Genomic DNA, 12,145 nt, shown 5'->3' with positions numbered 1-12,145 from the left:
TTCAGTCATTATAACTGCTCTCTCCGCCTGCTGTCTTGCCCCTGCAGTCCATTTTCCAGACTGCCAACCAAGGGATCATTGCTCTGCTCCAAATCCTTCAGAGCTGCTCGCAGGGAGACCACCTGCCTCAAAAGCAGTGCAGGGGTCAGGGGCGGTGGTGCAAGAGCTTGCTGGTTGAAATGCAGATTCCTGGGTCCTGGCCTGGGCCAACGGAATCTGAATCTTTGGAGGAAGAGGAGCAGGCAAGTCCTAGAAATCTGCATTTTGAGCAAGTTGGGGTGATTTTTCAAAGGCACTTGTGTTTGAAAGCCACTGGTTTCAGAGGAGACATCAGTTCCCTTAAGCAGGGTGAGAGCCATCTGCGCTCTTGGCCTGCCCCCCTTTGAGCCTCAGCCCTTCCACCCGGCCGGCCCTCTCTCCTGCACACGGTGCTGACTCTGAGATTCCTCTGCCCGTGGCTTTGCGCGGCCTGGAATGCCCCTCTGGCCCCCCCTTTCCCTGGCGAGCATCGTTCACCTTTCAAATCCCAGCAGAAGCTGGCAGACCGAAGGAGAAGAAGGGTAATAACTTGTCCCACGGTTTCTGAGCGTGCTCATGGCAATTCTTAGGGTGCATTTTAATAGCCATTTTCTTCGTCTCCTTTGGTTACCATGAAAGGAATCACCAAGAAATCCTCTCTTTCTCGATCCTCATTTAAGAATAGAACCAACTGTCCCATTAAAAAAATAGGACATAAAAATAACACGTGCCCCCACTGACATTTACACCAGGCCCACATCTGAGCTGCATGGAAACAGGCTTTAAAAAAAAAAAAAAAAAGGCTTCATAAAGGAAAGACCCTCAAAAAGCAAGAATAATCATTATTATTTGTTCTAAAACCCAAATGTATATTTTCCATCCTTTTTATTTACAATATAAAGTGCTTTTCTCAGTAAATCAACAAATATGAGTATTCATGTCACCAAGTGCTCATGATTAAAAATAATTACTTTAATGGTAGCTGGCCCGATGCCAAACACGATCAGGTTTTGCATTTCAAGCATGATCATGGATAATTTACATCTCCTTTTGCACCAATACCCCACTACTCTTAATGGATTCTATTTTAGTTTTTATGAATTAATAGAAATTTAGTGCCTAATTCCCTGTATTATAGCCCACTGTTAGCTTTTAGAATCCACAGAACTATCTTTTTTTTTTTTAAAGCAGGATGGCTCAACATCACATAATTCTTCAAGTTACTTATTTAAAATGTTTAGCTGTCTACTTTCCATGAATTCAGAGTGGAGGGACAGGAATGGGACAAAACAGAGGAAACAGAAGAGCGGGGCTCATGCCTCCCAGGGGGGCCCTTACTTACTCAGGAGAATCTCTGTGGCTAAGTCGGCAGGTCGTCTGTCTCCTTCACAAACAAAGCACAGGAGCCCACGAACGTCCCGGTCACAGCCTGAGGGGCCTGGAGTCTTGACCACACTGGAGGCTACCTCTCAGTGTGACAGAAGACAGGGCCATCTCTTTCCTGTTCTTGCTTTTTCTCATTCCTTCGAGGTTTCATAGGTTATGAAGATCTGTCAAAACAGGGTTACAAAGCACTGTAGCAAGTTTTTAAATGTTTACATTTAACAAATTAACATTTTGACCAAAAAGTAATATGATTGTATTATTCAGAAGATAATTATAGAATTTATTAACAATATATGTATCAATACATGGTACCCTAAAGGCAGTGTGGCCCAGTAATAGGAAACCAGTTTCAATTTGTATAATTTTTTTCCAATCCTATGTCTCTCTGTGACACTATATGGACAAATGACAGTATAGACTCATCTGAAGATAACGTCAAAAGGAAAGACTTGATGCCCCAGGTGAATGCGAGGCCTTTTGGTCTCCCTGCTAGACAGGCGTAAATATGTGTCGCGCACGTGCACTTTAAGATGTATTCACTGTTGATGAGATCGGGGGGAAAGAGCTGACTGAGCCCAGGGCTTGGCTCAAAAGATGTGGCCGCAGTAAACAAAGAAGATTCAGAAATGTCACCAGGTCAAGAAGAGGCTCTACTGGTGCTGAGGACAGGGAGCAGAAGGGTTAAAAGAGCAAAGATGCTCCAGGCATCTACAAACCTGGGGAGCCCTGTGCTAAACATTCTTGCCATAGCTGGAGTCCCTCTAGCCAATGGCGAGCATGGAGAAGACAGGGCTTTATTTGCTTATTCTGATTTATGTGCTACTTGCACCAGTCTCTTTGACAGTGGGGAGTTGCAACTGGAGCTTGGATAGTGCCTTCATTTGTAATATCTCCTTTGATGATCCTCGTGAAAATTCAAGATAACCTTGGGGGAAAGAACACTGGCACCATTTTGCAGGAAGACCCGATTGCAATTCAAAACATTTTATATAGTAGGAAGAAATGACTGAAGTTGTTCCATCTGCTCTGGGAAGAAAACCAATGCATGTTAGGTCATGACACAGTCATTACAAAAAAAAAAGTTACTCTCTCCCTGAGGATCAGTGGGCTCTCCCACTTTGCCTGGCCTAGAGTGTATCCCTTGGTACGAATAACGGCCTTGAGTAGTGACACTCCTTATTCCCCAGCCTGGCCAAACTGCAGGGGCTGGTGCCCTCCATGCAGTCGGACGGTCGGTACATAGGAAAGAAGCCTGTAGGCATTTGTATAGTTGAAGTGAGATGGATGTGGAGCTCCAAGTCAAAGCCCACCTCCTGTACCTTCTACCAAGTCATCCATACCTTCTACAGAAACCTCTCCACTTTCTGGAAAAGTGACAACACACACAGAAAAGAAAAGAAAGAGAAGAAGGAAGAGAAAGAATTGGGGAGATGTTGGAGAAAGAGAGAGGAAGATACACAGCTACGAGTACAGTATTATCTGGTTACTTTCCTGTGGATTCTCAGACGACCCCTGACCAAGGCATCAGGATGCACATAAGCCACCCATGAAAATAGCCTAAGAAACGTATCTTATGCAATAATAGGACTTAATTTTTATTTATTTACATTTCACCCAATAAACATTTATTTACCATTTACAATGCTATGGGCACCATGCTAGGTGTCAGAGAGACAGCTGGTCCATAAAATAGTCTTTACTTTTTTTTTTCTCTTTTTTCCTTTTTTATTGAGGTATAGTCAGTTTACAATGTTGTGTCAGTTTCTGGTGTACAGCATAATGTTTCAGTCTTATATAGACATACATATATTCCTTTTCATATTCTTTTTCACTATAGGTTACTACAAGATATTGAATATAGTTCCCTGTGCTATACAGAATAAACTTGTTGTTTATCTATTTTATATATAGTAGTTACTATCTGCAAATCTCGATCCTAATTTATCCCTTCCCACCCCCTTTCCCTCCAGTAACCAGAAGTTTGTTTTCTCTGTCTGTGAATCTGTTTCTGTTTTGTAAATGAGTTCATTTGTCTTTTTTTCAGATTCCACATATAAGTGATAGCATATGGTATTTTTCTTTCTCCTTCTGGCTTGCTTCACTTAGAATGACATTCTCTAGGTCCATCCATGTTGCTGCAAATGGCGTTATTTTATTCCTTTTTATGACTGAGTAGTATTCCATAGTATAAATATACCACAACTTCTTTATCCAGTCATCTATCAATGGACATTTAGGTTGCTTCCATGTCTTGGCTATTGTAAATAGTGCTGCTATGAACATTGGAAAGCACTCTTTACTCTTTAAAGAGATGGCAGTTCACTGGGGAAACAGACAGAAAAACAGACCAGGACAGCATAAGTATGGAAAATGTTAGATGTCCAGGTCTGTGCGGGGCAGGGAAAAAGGGATACTGTAGGAGGGGTGGAGCTGTGCAGGGAGGAAGTGGTCCAGCAGAGGCAAAACTCATAACCTTTGTCCAGGAAGACATCACAATCCTACTGGGAGAAGGACTTAATTAATTGATGAGTAAAGCAGTGTTAGATAAGTATATCCTGTGCTCACAAAGTGAAACTGTAATTGAAATGGTCCAGGCAATGAGAAAAGTGGGCTTTAGTCAAAAACCATGACAGGGACATTCAGCGAGGGCCCCTAACCACCACTGCTTTCTCAACAGAGATCCCTGCACTTTTTTCTTCATAGTAATAATGACAACAGTGAAGATGAATGAATGTTACTGGCCTACCACTTTAAATTTATTATCCCATTTAATCCCTACAATTGAAATTTAAGATAGCATAATTGCACCCACTTCAGGAATGTCCTAGCGAGGTCTGCTGCTCTGCCTTACAGCAGAAGTGATGGAGCTGGGACCTGAACACAGGCAGTCAGACACCAGAACCCACAAGCCCTTTTCTCTGGCCTCATCTGATCCTACCCCTGGTGGCTTTTCAGCTAGTCCCTGAAGTCATGAAATAGCACCTGACTCGGTGGCCCGGGGATGAGGACGGAGACAGTGACCATCCCTCCTGCACATGCGCACAGGCGGGTCCTGAGCTCGCTGCTCCTTCGGAGGGGAAGAGTGGCCCTGGGTGACCTGACGGTGCATGGACAATAATTCTACTCTCCGGCCCCCTTCCCTGTCACCCCAAACAAGGGTGGTTTTATGGTTTATACAGTGTGCAAGTGTGTGTGCGCGCGAGCGTGTGTGTGTGAATGGGGGACGCAGGGGGTGAGCCCACAATGGGACGTGCTCTCAGAGCCGGTTCAGCTGCTGCCTACACACCCCTCCCCGCTCACACTGGGCTGGAGAGCCCGGCTGTCCGTAGTCCTCGAGCTCTGCCTACTCAGAGCACCTTTCCCTGGTTTACCACAATTCAGCTTCACATTCCCCACACACCTCTGCCTCCTTCTCTCCCCTGCCTTTTGGCCTGGTTGCTTCAAAGCTGGTGGTGCATTGCTGATCCAAAGCTCAGCTTTCAGCTTACTTTGGAGAATGAAAAACAAAAGAAACAAAGAGAAACCACAAACTCACTTTGTAAGTGAGGCCCTTCTGAATATCCAGTTGGGTTGTGAGCAACCTAGAACGTATTATTCAGATCTATGACTTACGTAGGCCAGTGTCAATAGCCTCGGGCGTAAAACGGTTAACTTTTATGATGAGTGAGGCATCCCATTTAAGGTGATGGTTCAACATGCTTTCTTGTGGTTCGGGTCAATTTTCGATTGAGAAAAAGACACAAAGATTGGGGTAGCAACTGAACCTCATTCCTCTGGGGTAAAAGAAGCCCGTGGGATCACGCAGACTTTGGAGGTGTGCCAATGCTGCCAATTTCCGCAGAATTTCAATGTCCCTTTGGGTCCTTTGCAACTTGGAGAAGGTGCTCTGGTGCCTTGCTTAGGGCTCTGTGGTCTGAAGAGGCAAGTATATCGAATATAGGGTTAATTGGAAGAGACTGATCATGCTTCATTTTTCATAGTCTTACTAACCTATTAGTAACTACAATCATTAATCTCTTTTAAAGTGTATTTAATTAGAATAAGATTCAAAGATACAGTAAGTTCTACTGATTGGTAAGCTATTTGCTGATTGTTCATTTGCTCTTATTCATTGTTGATAGTATTAATTGTTGTTTTCTATAAACCAATGTAGAGAATGTCTTTCAACCCATCATTCATACCTAAACAGAATCAAAAGCTTTTCCAGAGGTATTTCTCTTAAACTCCAATTGATGGCAACTGCTTCTTACAGGTTCAGACACTACTTCCTGACCCTGGTCGTATAAAAGGAATCTAAAGTCCATATATTGTCTTGCTCAAAGTCATACTGCATTTGGCGTTGGCTGTTGCCTTGCTTCTATGACTTTTCCTGAACAACTCATATGTGGCTACCCAACCCTAATCCCTATCCTCAGGTCTCCTGTTTGTCTGACAGTTCCTGACAAGGGTCACCTGCTGACCTTTGGCTCTGGTTGTGGATCTGGCATCTGGACCCCTCCCCTCTCCTGCAGAGATGGTAACTGATTATCTGAGGGGCTCTGGCCATGGTCATCTGGAAGCTTACACCCTTGATGGACTGTCATCTGTTACAGTTTCCCTTCTCCCATCCTGAGAATTCCAGGTTTCCTGATGTCCACACTGGGTGTGACAGAGATAGAAAATACATCAGTGACGTGATGTGACTGATCGGCTTGGACTTGTGCTGTCTGTTTGTGAATTAAAATGGAGTGATTCTCCACCTGCCCACCTCATCTTTTGCCCTTGGAAAAATCTAACTTAATTACACTGATGAATATACATTACATGTTCCTGGAGTAATCATTTTTACAGCCTTCTTTGGGAAGTCTCTTTACCCTGCTTTAATTTTCTTGATAACATTTACAACTACCTGACACTGAGTTTTATATTTATTTATCTGTTTATTCTCTGTTCCTACCATTAGAAGTGAGTTCCATGAGGGCAGGCATTATACCTTTGGTGCTTAGCAGTGTCTGGCACATTAGCTGAAAGGCTACACACACACACATGTGCATTTGTGTGCACGCACACACGTATATATTTATGTATAATGGGATTCTGTGGCATAGTGGTTAAGGGCATGGATTCTGGATTCAGACCGCCCAGGCTTGACCCTGGTTTTAACTCTTACCATCTGTTCAAAATTTCTTGCAAGTTACTTAATTTGTGACTCAAATTTCGCCTCTTTACAATGGGGATGGTAGCAGTGCCCTTTAAGAGCATTCAAAGGATCATTGTGAAGATGAAGTAAATAGTAGCTCTGTGACAGTAGTGATCTGCTGATAGTAAGCACACCGCCAGTGCTGTGTATTACTAGTCAGAATGTGGTTACAGATGACAGAGAACTCAGCTCAAGTTGACTTAAAGGATAAAGGAAGTTTATCAGCTCACGTAACTGGTTCATAATTGGTTCAGAGGCAAAATGTGATCCAAGTGTATACTGGTGAAGACTCTGCTCGTGTTTTTCTATAGTTCACTCCATTCTACTCTCCTCCCTTTGGAGACTTCATTCTTCAGGGCAAGAAGGTGTTGTAGTAATTTTTGACTTTACAGACACATTAAGCATTACCAAAAGGAAGAGAGATTCTCTTTAGGCAGCGTCTATGGAAGAAGGCTAGGAGGTTCTTGCCTACAAGCAGTAACTCTGACAGTCTCCTGACACCTCCCTGGGAAAACTGTGCCACAAGCCCATCCTGACCCAATCACTGTGGCCTCTGGGACTGAATACACTGATTGGCATAAACTAATCACCTATAACTTCTTGGACTGGAGGTGGGGTCCGCTTGCACTGAAGGAATACATATTGGAGCACTACTGATAAAAGGAATGGAAAATGGATGCCAAAAATAGCAAACACATTTTACTGATGAATAAACTACAGAGAACTTCTTCAATCCCACTGATGCTATAAAACAGGTATCAGAAGAAATTTCATCAACATCACCATCACCTTCCCAAAACATTTATTTGGTGAAACGGGTTACCTGATGTGCTGCAATGGGCAGAGTGTTCTTCCGAGCTCCTGGTTTGCTAAAAAATCTTTTTCACTCCAATCCCTCCCTATTTAACAGTCCCTCCGCCAAAAAATATATTCTGTTGTTTTATATTTTCTGGAATCTTTTGGATGTATTTGTGCACAATATGAATGAGAAGCCTGAATCCCTTAGAATCTTGGATTGTAGTCTTGATTTTGTAAAATAAAAGCATCTTTTACAGTCACATTGTCTCACATAAAATAAACAATAGTAGTGAGTGAATGTAAAGTGGGAAGATAACTGTTACGTGATTTTTTTTTCTTGTAAATCTTATGTGACTGTCAGTTGGCAGAGGATATTGTAATATAACCCTCACTTAATCAGGGCAACAAAGGTTCCTGAGACAGTATCAAGCATCTTGCTTTGGAGTATGTCCAGGCTATTTCTTCTTCTTGCTTTTCGTGGTGGTTGTTTTAATGATTTGCACAAAAGACACTACTTGCATTGTAACCTTCTGTGTAAAACACTATTATTGACAGCTGAGGATTAAGTTTTAATTGAAGTAAGATTTCGAATGGTCTATTATCTGGGATGCCTATGTAAAGATCACAGACATCCTCGAGCAGGCAATGAAACAGATAAATATGTTGAAAAGACAGCTAACAGCTCCATTTCGCTCACCCACGGTTGCCAAACTTGACACACACAATTTCTCCCAGACTGATGGAAAAGGGAACACAAAATGTAGCCAGATTGAGGTACTGTATGTTTCTCAGATGGTGTTTCCTTGGGCTAAAAATCAGGTATCTCATATGCCCAGATACGGTTCTCAGAGAGCTGTGGATGGGCTTTTTGCCCAAACTCATCATATTTTTAATGTTTTAGTTTGGAACTTCCTTGAGAACAAGGCTAATGGTGAGTCTTCCATCTCTATAACATCTCGGATGAAATGAGCACTGATTTTTCTCCAGCACAAAGACAGAGTGGACAGTACCCGTAATGAAACCCAAACTAACCCTTATGGGAGGAGTGAGAAGGGAATACAACAAGTATTTAACAAACAATAACAATTTGAGGCTGTTATTGTAAAGAATAGGAGGTAGAAGTTTTGCTGTAAACATGACTCCAGTGATTTTTTTTTTTTTTTTTTAGTCTCTAGATTTTTAAAGGTCTTCACTGAACAGTTTTGCCAGGAGAACATGCCAAAGGGCTGATGACTCTGAATTTGAGTTGGTTCTCAAAAGTGATTCAATAACCTGGATTCCAACGGCCTGAATACAAAACCCAGGTAAGCGTTCAATTGCCATTTCAGGCAGGGTGGGGACTAGACCACAGCCGCGGTGCGGTCCATTTGTATTGGAAGCCACCCCCCTTTTCCACGTGTGTCCCACTTCCTGATCCTTGTTCAGCCAGCCGCCTGCTTCGTCTGGGCTAAACTGAACCCAAAACATACAGAGAGGCCGTGTCAGAAAGAGAAGCCAACGAGGGAAACCTCTAGTGGACATGGACTGAGCTGGAAGTAACCTGCTGCTTCTCAACACCGTTCTTTTTTTATTTAGGACACAGGAAACGCACAGGAGTTGAGAATACGGAGGAGGAGGTGGGAGCGTGTGGTGCCTCTCGGCTCCAGGGTGGGTTTCAGTGGAATCACCCCGGCAGCCAGGGATGCTCTTGTTGCTGTCATCATCCCCGTGCTCCTTCCCTGGTCCAGACCTTTTGTTTCCCACCCTCGCCCAGATGAGCCGCGCTGGAGGTAAAGTTTGGTGTATCAAAACACAGCCATTTCCAAACAGCCTCTGCCAGTGAGTGAAGCCAGCGACAGACCTCCACTTTTACTTTCCAGAGGAGGGCACGGTGAAAAGGGTAGTAGACAAAGAGATGTTATAAATAGGCACCCTCTCATGCTAAAATGCTATGAACCACAAGTGACAAGGAAAAGTCTCCACTTGGCATCATTTTCAAAGAGCTCTGATTATCTGGTAGGAGGGCTGGCAGCAGGGCTGGGATACACCGCTTTGCCCAGGGGCGGTGGGACTGGGTGTGTAGACATAAGAGAGAGAAAAAATGTTTCATTTTCTTTTTTTCTATTTGCTCTCTTGGAGGAAGCTTACCCAGCCTCTAATGCAATCGGTTTCACCACTTTCTTGGGAAGACACCACTGCCTCTCCCCCTCTCTAGGCCACACCACCCTCGCTGGGAATGTGGCTCTGCTCCCCGAGCTCAGCAGTGCCCCGGGAGGCCCCCAGGAAAGTTCTCAAGGACTTAGTTGACTAGAAGAGTCCGAATCTTGCAGCCAAGAGTCAGTGCAGAGCAGAGAAAGGCTTCAAATGAACAGAGGGAGTGAGGCCAACACCAGGACTACAAACCAGAGAGGCACTTCCTTCAGCCCAGGCCCCCTCTCCAGACTCTCCTAATCCGAGTTGGTGGCACTTTTCCCCATTACAGCAACTCTCTCCTCCTTTTGTACTGTTTACCTGCAGGCTTTCTCTAGCCAGACTGTGCACCTTTGGAGGAAGGAGGTCCAGTCCTATTTATTGTATGTTCTCCAAACCTGGAATCACAACAGTACTGGTGATGATGGTGATGGTGATGGTGACGATGGACGTGAACACTCGTAGAGCGCTAACCACGTGCCAGCCATTGTTCTAAGCAGTTCACATGTTTTCACTTGTTAATCTTTACAACAATCCTATGAGGCAGCTTCTGTTATTTCACTCATTTCACAAATGATAAAACCAAGACCTATGATGGTTAAATAGTGCTCGAAAGACTGAGTAACAAGAACACACAGTCTTGGAATGCTGGGACCGCTGGTGGACAAACTCAGCATTTTGACTCTGTCCTTTCTCTGGCAGGGAGTCAACAATTTTTTTCATGAATGAATGAATGCATGGACTGGGGAAGGAATCTGAAACAAATGCCATCTACAAATGGTATAGATAGTTTTTTTTTTTTTGTCCCTGAAATAAACAGAGACCATATCTTGTTCTCAAATCTTAGTCTAACAAAAAATTGATTTCTTGATTAATGACTTTGTTGAACTTTTTAACAAGTGTGTCCCCCACATATGATTTTGATGCAGATGGCTTTTGGCTCAGGCTTCAGGAAACATTGCCTGGAATGAGTAAGTTAAGTGGAAACACTGGTTTTCTACAGAGCTCATCATTCTTAATCATCAGCCTGAAGGATGTCAACTGAATGGGGAGCATATTTTGTAGGGGTTGGTAACGAAGACCCAGAGTCAAACTGGTTGGTCAGACTACTGTCTCACAGCCACAAGGACATGCCCCAAGAGAGCCTCCTTGACTGGAGAATCTAGTCCACGTGCTTTTGGTACCAGAAAAGTTCAATACGTAAAAGTATTCAGAGAGCAGATGAACACTATTGATGATCAAACTCGCTCGGTCAAGGTGCCATTGGTCTGGGTTCTGCCTCTTCACAAATGGCGTCTCCGTACAATGAAATGGCGCTCCAAGGCTTCTGCCAGCTGAGCAGCGCTCGTGCTTTAGTCTGAGTGGTTAGATAATCATCCAGCTCCCAGAGGGCCCAGAAGAAAATTAGCCACATTTGAAAAGCACCCAAGACTTCAGACTCACAGCTCTGTTTTTCCTATTTGTTTTCTTCCCAGAGGATGTGCAGGGAACACATCAGTGAGGTCAGTGTTCTTCACCGAGGCCTGGAAACAAACCAGCCAAGGGTTGTCAGTCAGGAGCAGGGAGAACTGGGAGAGAAGGGTTGGTGAGCTATGTGAGCTCTGCATAAAGAAGCTGAGACCAAGGAAATTTGCACGTTGATTTCTTGAGATGCTGGGAGGTGGGTAGGATTTCTGGTGTAAATATTTCCTAGAAAACCAAGAGTGCAATTTGCTTCCTGCTCAAACAGACAAAATGCCACTGAGCTCCAGTGTGTATGAGGTAAAGCAAACAAGCAGAATGTGAGCTTTCTTATTCTTATTCCATGTGTGCATCACCAGCGCTCTTGGCCCATTCACACACGCTCCTACAGTTATTCCTAAATGACCCTGTTGTGTTGAAAGCTTGCTAAGGTTCTGGTAAGATGTTGAAATGAAATCTGTGCTGCCTAGGGGAAAAACACTGAGTGTGAGTTTTGAAACCCAAATTTTAAATGTGGATGGTGTGTGTGCGTGCAGTTCTGTGCTGATGGGTTGGAACAACAGCAATATCTGAGCTATGGAATCGCCAGGGGGATTATTGCAAAATGCAGATGTGTGTGTGGGAATCTTTGGTGAACGACACGCACATCTACACATCAGCAGAATTTGTCCTCTTCTCACTCCCAAGTCCTCACCCACGAGGTGGGCTGACTGGATATGGTGATAGAGGATCAAAGGAGTTTGAGGGGTGGCCATCCTCTGACCTCACCGAGGCAGACAAACACAGAGACAGAACAACATGCAGTGGGTGACAGGCAGACTTTTCTAACAAGACACAGATGTAAACAACTGAAATTGTGCCCAACTTTGCCCCCTTGATTAGTGGTGGCTTCATCCTTTTTTTCCTGCAAAACTGATATTCCTACATCTTATGAAAATCAGTAGGCTTCTTAACAAAGGATTTCCACATCGTTGACATTTGGGGACCAGAGAGTCCAGCCCCTCTAGTTAGGAATGCTAAAAGGTGAGGCTGGGTGGCCTGTTCAGAAATCACACTCAGTTAGTTGATTGCAGAACCAGAAAGTTGAGAATAAGGTCCTAGACTGACACCTTCTACACATGGCTCTTGCCCTGC

At 43.9% G+C, this 12,145-nt stretch overlaps 1 long non-coding RNA gene across 4 annotated transcripts in view; it reads left to right on the top strand.

Annotated features, from left to right (window-relative positions):
• The window catches only part of LOC116669008, a 34,792-nt gene extending 24,180 nt beyond the window's left edge, over positions 1–10,612 (top strand). For 3 of the 4 annotated variants that reach the window (XR_004326374.1, XR_004326376.1, XR_004326377.1), the window contains exons 5-7: positions 8,550–8,685; positions 8,957–9,150; positions 9,878–10,612. This is a non-coding gene — a long non-coding RNA (uncharacterized LOC116669008). The remainder of the gene's footprint in view (positions 1–8,549; positions 8,686–8,956; positions 9,151–9,877) is intronic. The other variant, XR_004326375.1, reaches the window with a different exon arrangement.
• The last annotated feature ends 1,533 nt before the right edge of the window (positions 10,613–12,145 follow it).

Source organism: Camelus ferus, chromosome 15 (genome assembly GCF_009834535.1).
Source record: "Camelus ferus isolate YT-003-E chromosome 15, BCGSAC_Cfer_1.0, whole genome shotgun sequence".
NCBI lineage: Eukaryota > Metazoa > Chordata > Mammalia > Artiodactyla > Camelidae > Camelus > Camelus ferus.
This window is presented reverse-complemented; position numbering and strand designations above follow the sequence as displayed.